We start from the raw sequence: 6949 nt of genomic DNA on the forward strand, positions 1-6949 counted from the left end.
ATAATCAATGAAACACAGATAGACATTCTTCTGGTATTCTCTGCTTTCAGCCAAGATCCATCTAACATCAGCAACAATATCCCTAGTACCACGACAATGAAAGAATTTTTCCTTTACTTTTCAAAGAGAAGAGTGAACTGGAGGGGTGGGGTGGGCAGGGAGAAAAGTGCAACAATGAATGAATGGAAATCCTAAGTCTCTAAGTCTTCATTAAAATGAATTTAAAAGAAATGATTAAAAGAAAAAAAATATCTCTCCCTCTGTTGCGAAGGAGCACTCTTGTGCCCAGAGGAGTTGAAGGAGATGCGTCTCTGACTGTTGCTGTTGATTTGGGTCGTTTGGAAAGGGATTCGTTGCAGCACCACACACTTATATGTCCATTGAATCTTTTTGCGACATTTCTTTAATCAATGAGCTATTTTGATACAGATTTTTTTTTAAAGCTTGAATCTGTATTCAAATGGAGATGATTGTATGTTAAGCAAGACGCTTAGGGATTCAGCAGGTGGAATATTTCTGAGAATGAACCAAGAATGTTGAATAGAGGTGAAGATACTCTTTGGATGCCAGGAAACTCCCAAGAAAGCCTGTTGGTAGAAAGGATATCTGTCCCACCTGCCAAATGCCTCCAAGGGCAGCCTGTTGTGTTTATTATTGTTTGATGGAATAATGTCCCTCTTGATGAGGCATGCGTAAGAGCTCCTGGCCCTGGAAGGTCTATCAAGAGCTGTGGATTTAAAAATTATATTCATACAATAGAATGAACGATTTGAGGGTTTTTAATAGCAAAGGTTTCTGACAATTTGTGTAACATCAGAATTCCAAGCCATTTAATTGGCTTTGATGAGGACGAAGCTGCATTCCCTGATCAGCTCGCACGTCCCTGGGGGCTTCAGTAGAGGCAGGCAGAGGGAGTGTTCTCAGACACCTCTCTTTGGAAACATTGATTTAAAGGAACAAAGTGCAGGTGTGAACTTCGTTGGGATGACCAACATCCCAGCTTGAAAAAGGATCTTAAGCTCTACCTCAGGCTGAGGAAATCAGCCTTCTGGAGCGAAACCTGGGGTGCTTCATTCCGAAAAGGCTCTTCCTTCCCCTTGGCTCTCACCTACACGAAAATCTGAGCATCTCTGCTTTAATAAGAAAGGGTAGAGGAGGTGAGCGGCTCTTCAATTTTATGATTAAAAATATTCTGCCACTTGTGTCCTGATTCCCCTTTCCCACATGCACAAAGCAGCCCTGTGGAATTAGAGAAAAAAGCAACTGTGTAAAAGAAAATCAAAGGGTCAGGGAATGTGGTACCTATTTAATAATGTTTGTAAGTCTGTGCCCTCAATGCTGCTTTTCTAAAATATGTCTACATTGTTATATTAGGATTCAAAAAGCATATATGAATGTTTCAGGTAGAATAAAATATTAAAAGAAAATGTTGGGGAGCTCTGGTGGCCTAGTGGCAAGGAGCTGCAACTACAATCCCAGAGGCACATGGTTTGAATCCACCAGATGCTCTGCCGGTAAAAGGAGGGACAATCTCCTCCTGTACCAGTCAGATCTGATTTGACGGTACACACACACACACACACACACACACACAGAGAGAGAAAATGTTAAGCCTAGTAGAAGTGTCAAGGATAAGGAAGACCTCCATTAAGCTGTTCCCTAGACACAGAAGGTACATGCTTACTCTTCACTTAGAGGTCTCATACTATAATGGAAAACGATCAGCCAATCACACTTTAGTCTGAATTTATTTACATGATAGTTTTCTAGACAGCTGAGAGGTCAGACAGGTAAGCAAGGATTCTCTTGCATGAAGGAGAGCCTTTCTTTGAGTCCAAAAGGTTGGTGGTTTGAATCCTCATTAATTTCTTGGGAAAGACAGACGAGGCACTTGGCTTTTCTTAAGGTTTTTGTTTTGTTATATACTATTGAATCGAGAACAACTCATAGCGACCTTATGAACAACGGATCTGAACCCTGCCCTATCCTGTGCCATCCTCACAATCTCTGACACATTTGAACCCACTGCTACAGTCACTGTTTCAAAAGAAAGAGAGGTCTTCCTCTCTTTTGCTGACCTCTTTTCCAAGTATGATGCCCCGTTCCAGGGAATAGCCTTTCATAGCAACAGTTACAAAGTATGTGAGGTGTGAAACTTTGACATCCTTACCTCCCGGGAGCACTCTGGTTGCACTTCGAAGCTCCAAGACGCATCTATTCTTTTAGTCGTCCCTAGGATATTCTGCACTTTTCTTCAGCAACACAGCTCGAAGGCGTCAGTTCTTCTAGCATCCTTGTTCATTGACTTGTAGTTCTCAGATGTGTACACGTGATTGGAAAAACCATGTCCCAAGTCAGGCTCACTTTGCTTTTAACCTGAAAGATCCCTGACAGCAGACTTTCCCAATCCAGTACATCTTTTGATTTCTCGACTGTAGGTACCAAGGATGTTGATTATGAATCTAAGTAAGATGAGGTAGTTGACAGTTTCAGTCTTCTCCTGATGTATCATACAGTTGCCTCTTGGCCAGTGGTGAGGATTTCTGTCTTCGTGATATTGAGATGTAATCCATATTGAAGGCTGTAATCCTTGATATTTTGCAGTAAGCATTTCAAGTCCTTCTCAATTTCAATAAGTAAGGTTGTGTCATCTGTGTAACGCAGGTTGTTCATAAGTCTTCCTTTTGTCTTGATGCCATTTTTTTTAAAAAGTCCAGCTTCTTGAGTACTTTGCTCAGCATATCGATTGAATATTTATGGAGAAAGGATACAATACTGATACATGCCTTTCCCAATTTTTTAAAAAAATTTATTATTTTGTGTGTGAGTACCATCAAATCGGACCCGACTGGTACAGGAGGAAATTGCCCCTCCTTCTCCAGCAGAGCATCTTGTTGATTTGAACTGTATGTCTCTGGGATTGCAGTGCAGCTTCTTATCATTAGACCACTGGAGCTCCCTACCTTTCCCAATTTTAAACCATGTAGTGTTCCCTTGCTCTTTTCGGATGACAGCTGCTTAGTCTAGGTTGCATATGGACATGATTAAATGTTCTGGGATTCTTATTCTTCTCAATGTTAACCATAGTTTTTTATAATCCACACAGTTAAAATGCCTTCATATAGACAATAAAACACAGATAGACATCCTTCTGGTAGTCTTTGCTTTCAGCCAAGATCCATCTGATATCAGCAATGATATCCCTAGTGCCAGGGTCTCGTCTAAACCCAGCTTGAACTTCTGGCAACCCTCTGTCTGTGTACTGTACTGTTCTGGTTGGTTTTGGATGATCTTCAGCAATATTTTGCTTGCGTGTGATATGATGATGATACTGTTTGATAATTGCCACACTCTGTTGGATTGCCATGCCTGGGAATATAAAGATCACAACCCTGGAAACACCGTGGTCAGTTCTACTTTGTCCAGCAGGGCCCCTGTGATTGTGAAAGAACTCGGTGCCAGAGGGTTAGGACAGGAAAGGCTCTTCTGGGGAAAGAGGAGGCTGTCTACTTCTGTAAAGGTTACCACTTTGGAAACCCAATGGGGCATTCTGCTCCCTCCCACAAGGTCACTAGGAGTGGATTTGACCTAAACTTAGCAGTGAACTTAGGGAGCTCTGGTGTCCAGGGAGTGGTGCTGCTGGCCCAAAGGCGCTCCCTCTTTGCTGGTTCGACTCCATCAACAGCTCTGTGTTAGGAAGACGGGCAATCATTCCCTTCCCATGATTTACCGCCTCAGCATATTGTTAGAGGGTCAGCTGCCAGTCAGTTCTCTCTCAAAGGCAACTTGAGAGTGCCAGTGCATTGAATTTGGTTGGAAACCACATAGCTGTAGGACTGTGGTCTGAAATTCTCCTCGTTCGTCAGCATCTCCCGGGTATTGATGCCAACACTGCCTTGTAACATTAAGGGGATGTGAAGAAGCCACCAGGGGTGAGCTGAAACCTCAGTCAAGCTCAGGGTCAGGGAAGGCAGACATGAACAGAGCACCCACGATGGGCTCTTCCTTACAACTAGATCTTTCTTGGAGAGCCTGCTCCTTTTAGGTTTTTTTCCCTGAGGGCAGGAAACATTCTGTGGGTAACGTGGTTTCGGTTGGGCCCTTCCAAAGCTTGGCTATGAGCCAGTACTGCTGTCTCTGCTCTGCTCTGTGCTTAGAACTCTGTGTTCCCAGCAACACATCGGGTCTGGGGCTGAAGATGCTTCAGAGGAAATTTCTGGCTGAAGTGAAAGCAGGGCTTCACAAGGCCTCCTGGGCGCATCTTAGCCTCCCTGGGCACACACTGTTCAAACTCTTTAATCTTATCCATGGTGCAGTGGAAGGGCTGCAAGGTTTGGGAGGTCAGAGGGCAAGCTTGGCTTCTCTGCAGATGGGGCCATCCTCTTCCTCCTCCCTCCCTCCCAGCTGCCTGCTTGCTCTCTAACTCCCAGCACTGCACTCTCCCGGGGCTTTTCTCGCTCGCTTCCCAAGGGTATTTTCTGTGTGACTTAGAATAAGTATTGGGTCGTGTGGATGTTACTATGGCAACCAGTGTCTTAAATAAAAATAGTCCTACACCCCCGGTAGCCTGTCAATGTGAAAAGCGCCTATAGACAGTGAAAGGCTGTTGGCATCTGCAGCCTTCAGCCTCCAGCAGCTTCCTCGTGCCCCTCCCCTCTTTGCCCAGGCCCGGAGGGCAGAGCTTACTGTAAGCTGTACTGTAAGGTCTGGTCAGTGAGGGGAGTTGGGGCAGTTTGCATGGGTGAGTGGTCCTCTGCTGGCCAGGGCCCTCTGCTGGGTGCCTCGTCCCGGGGTATTTGGCCTGCAGTGGAGAGATGTCCCGGCTCTGTAAAGGTAGGCTTTGTCCCTCAGTGTAAGAGAAGCTGTTTCTCCAGTTGGCCCATCACCTCCTAGACCTGGAATTTGAACCCTGAGTGGGACATTATAAGGACTGGAATTTATTGATATCAGTAGTTGCTGTTAGGTCCATTGAGTCAGATGTGACCTTACGAACAACAGATCTGAACCTTGCTCTATCCTGTGCCATCGTCACAATCTCTGACACATTTAAGCCCATAGTTGCAGTCACTCTGTCAGTACCTCTGGTTGAGGGTCTCTCTTTTACTGACCTTCCATCTTTCCAAGCATGATGTCCCTCTCCAAGGAATAGCTTCTCCCAGAAACATACCCACTGTATGTGAGTCATCTTTGCCTCCAATGAACATTCTGGCTGGACTTTCTCTAAGATATGATCTATTTGTTCTTTTGGCAATCCATGAGCTATTTCAGTGCTCTTCAATTCCATAACTCAAAGACATCAACTATTCTTCTGTCATCCTTATTCATTTTCAGATGCATATAGAAAGTGATTGAAAACCCCATGCTCTGAATCAGGCACATCTTAGTCTTTAAAGTGACATCACTGTCCCCCCCCCCCCCGTGTATTTTGGAGAGGTCTCTGCAGACTTTCCTAGTGCAGTATAACTCCAGATCTTCTGATAGCTGATAACCCAGAGTGTTGATAGTGGATCCAAGTAAGATGAAATCATGAACAATTTCAGTCTTTTCTCCAGCTATCATGATGTTACCTATTTAGTTTAGTGGTCAGAATTGTTCTTTTCTTGATGTAGATTTTCTGCAGCAAGCACTTTAAGTCCTCACTCTCAGCAGGTAAGGTTAAGTTATCTGCATAATGTAGGCTGTTGACTCTGCCTCTGATCCTGATGCCACATTCTTCTTCATAGTGTGGCTTCTTGAATGATTTGCTCTGCATACATTGAATAAGTAAGGGTACAACTCTGCACACTTTTCTTGATTTTAAACCATGCAGTGTTTCCTTGCTCTGTTCGAACAATAGCTCTTGGTCTAGGCTATAGGCTTCATGTGAACACAATTAATTGTTCTGGGATTCCCATTCTTCTCAATATTAGCCATAGTTTGTCATAGTCCACACAGTCAAAGGCTTTTGCATAATCAATAAAGCACAAATAGACATTTTAATATTCTCTTCATTAAGCCAGGATCCATCTGACATCAGTAATGATGGTACTACTGCTTCGTCTACGCCCAACTTGAACTCCCAACAGTTCTCTGTCGGTGTACTACTATTCTAGCCATCTTTGGATGATATTAAGCAGTATGTTGCTTGCAAATGATGTTAATGCTGTTGTTCAGTAGTTTCCAAATTCTGTTGGATCGCCTCTCTTGTGAATGGCAACAATAATGATCTCTTTCAGTCAGTTGGCCAGGTAACACTTCACCCAATTTTCTTGCATAGACTGACTGGTGATCACATCCAGGGCTGAAGCTGTTAGTTGAGACATATCAATTGGTATCCTGTCAATTCCTGGGGCTTTATTTTTTTGCCAGTGCATTTAGTGCAGCTTGGATGTCTTCTTTCATTATCACTGGCTCTTGTTCATATGGGATATCCTAAAAGAGTTCAGTCTTGACCAGTTCTTTTTGATACAGTGACTCTGCGTAGCCCTTACATTTTCTGATGCTTCCCTAGGTCATTCATATAAGATTTTGCCCACAGCCTCTCTCACTATTGCAACTCAAGACTTGAACTTACTTTTTAGTCCTTTCAACCTGAGAAATGCTGAGCAAGTTCTTCCTCTTTTTTGTCCTCCAATTTCAGCTCTCTGTGCATTCCATTACAACACTTAACCTTGAGCTGCCATTTGAAATCTTCAGTTCTTTACTTCAGCATCTCTTCCTTTTGTTTTGGCTTCTTAAAGCTCTGGTGCACCTTTCAGAGTCTTCTGACCTCCGTTTTCTATTTTTCTTTCTCCTTTGTCTTTGTAACACCCTTTTGCTGTCTTTATGGATAATATCCTTGATGTCATCCCACAAGTCATCTGATCTTCGGTCATGAGTGTTCAGTGCCTCCAACTCATTCTTAAGATGATTTTTAAGTTCAAGTGGGTTAGACTCTAAGTTAAATTCAACAATAGTGCCCTGAAAAAAA

The sequence above is a fragment of the Elephantulus edwardii genome, unplaced genomic scaffold, assembly GCF_000299155.1.
Source record: "Elephantulus edwardii isolate Elephantulus edwardi_28Jun2011 unplaced genomic scaffold, EleEdw1.0 scaffold00121, whole genome shotgun sequence".
In the NCBI taxonomy this organism is placed as follows: Eukaryota; Metazoa; Chordata; class Mammalia; order Macroscelidea; family Macroscelididae; genus Elephantulus; species Elephantulus edwardii.